The 2,107-nt window shown below is 41.0% G+C and overlaps 1 non-coding gene across 1 annotated transcript; it reads right to left on the bottom strand.

Moving 5' to 3' along the window:
• Window positions 1-842: 842 nt before the first annotated feature.
• Trnas-gcu lies at window positions 843-924 on the bottom strand. The gene has a single exon. It is a non-coding gene; the product is annotated as a tRNA-Ser (tRNA).
• Between the last annotated feature and the right edge of the window lie 1,183 nt (window positions 925-2,107).

Genomic DNA, 2,107 nt, shown 5'->3' on the forward strand with positions numbered 1-2,107 from the left:
TCTCTCCCTTTCTCTCTCTCTCTTTCTCTCTATTTCTCTCCTTCCCTCTCTTTCCTACTTTTTCCGCTCATTTTTTTTTCTTCTTCGCGAGTTGGAAAAATTCCAAAATATTCAAAATAACATAACTGCCTCCGGTTCCCAAGCAGAGGGAGAGAGAGGGAGGCATTTATGATAGAGAGAGAGATGGTGTTAATACCGAGTAAAGAGAAATGAGTGGGAGAGAGAGGGAGAGAAGGAGGAAGAGAGAGAGAGAGAGAAAGGAGGAGGAGGAGGAGGGAGAGAGAGGGAAGGAAGGTGTAGCTCTAATACTTGTGAAATATAACTTTCAACTTGTATATTTTTCAACGCTTCACTTATCTCTTTCACAGAGGGAGACAATTCATACCAATTTTATTTAAAGGAGTTTGAATATACAGTACCTATAGAGCTAATGTTTTTATTACCTGTCGCCTGTCGGGGTCTACACACCTACACATACACAGGTATGGTATATTAGTTGCTTACGAAACAAAACGGCTTAATCGGCTTGATAAAAAAATTCCCACGAAAAGTTTAAAGTCCGAGAACAAGAATTTTTATTTGTTTTATATTTTTATTATTATTATTATTTGCTACATTGATTTCCAGATTTTTCTCTCCACCTTCATCTTCTTATTCTTCTGGTGCTTCTCTTCCTCCTCCTCCTCCCTCTTCTTCTTCTTCTTCCTCTTTCTCCTCATCCTTTTTCTCTGTATTCCTCTGCTTCTTCTTCTTCTTTCTCTTTCTACTCGTCCCTCTTCTTCTTCTTCTCCCTTCTTCTCCTCCTCCTCCTTAAAAAAATTGAACTCGGGCAAAAAATCTTGCGACGAGGATGGGATTCGAACCCACGCGTGCAGAGCACATTGGATTAGCAGTCCAACGCCTTAACCACTCGGCCACCTCGTCTGATGAAAGTGAGAGGCACATTTGACAAATTTAACAGAGGATGTTCCACTGTTCCAGGTACCAAATTAATGATGATACCAATACTTTCACCTCACCTGTGCTAATAGGTATGCAGGTACTTAATTATAATGTCATGGGGGCATAGGGTGTTGCTAGGAACAGTAGCAAAACTGACGCGACGCAGCGATGAAAGTAAAAGTACCTATGTAGGTATAGGTACGTAGGTACAAATCTCATTCATGTGTATAGGTAAGTATTAGGTATTAAATATATGTAGTATACTCGTAATGAGTGCAGGTGCTACCTGAAGTACCTATATCAGTATGCATTGGTGCTAAGTTAGGCCAGCCACTCACTATCAGGTAGACCTGACAGGCGGATCTGATCAAAAGTGAGAGGCACATTTGACAAATTTAACGGAGGATGTTCCAGGTACCAAATGATGATAGCAGCACTTTCACCTCACCTGTGCTAATAGGTATGCAGGTTGCAGGTACTTATAATGTCATGGGGGCATAGGGTGTTGCTAGGAACAGTAGCAACTGACGCGACGCAGCGATGAAAGTAAAAGTACCTATGTAGGTATAGGTACGTAGGTACAAATCTCATTCATGTGTAGATAAGTATTAGGTTAATTAGGTATTAAATATGTAGTATACTCGTAATGAGTGCAGGTGCTACCTGAAGTATACCTATATCAGTATGCATTGGTGCTAAGTTAGGCCAGTCGCTCACTATCAGGTAGACCTGACAGGCGGATCTGATCAGGAGTACCTACCTGTCAGGTCTACCTGGTAGTGAGTGACTGGCCTTAGGTTTCTTTATTTTCATAAAAAGTTATTGCTTATTGACTTGTCCATGCGGCTGTTCTATGCGGCCTATGATAAAATTCGGACTCAGAAACTTTGCGAAGTTCCATCATCGTTTCATTTTCATCATGAAATATTGAAATGACAAAGTATGAGTGAGTGAGTCAGTCAGTCAGTCAGTCAGTGTGTCAGTTACACAAGGGGCTGTATATATTTTAGAAAAGAAAATCATAATGAGCACTAAGACACATCATTCATTCTCCTCCTTTTCTCCTACGGCCACAACTTTGGCCACTTTGGGTAATATCCTTCAGCAGTCATTACCATTTTGCCGCCAATATGGTTGTTAGCCGCCAATACTCTTCGACCGCCAA

The sequence above is a fragment of the Diaphorina citri genome, unplaced genomic scaffold (assembly GCF_000475195.1).
Source record: "Diaphorina citri unplaced genomic scaffold, Diaci psyllid genome assembly version 1.1 scaffold1274, whole genome shotgun sequence".
In the NCBI taxonomy this organism is placed as follows: Eukaryota; Metazoa; Arthropoda; class Insecta; order Hemiptera; family Psyllidae; genus Diaphorina; species Diaphorina citri.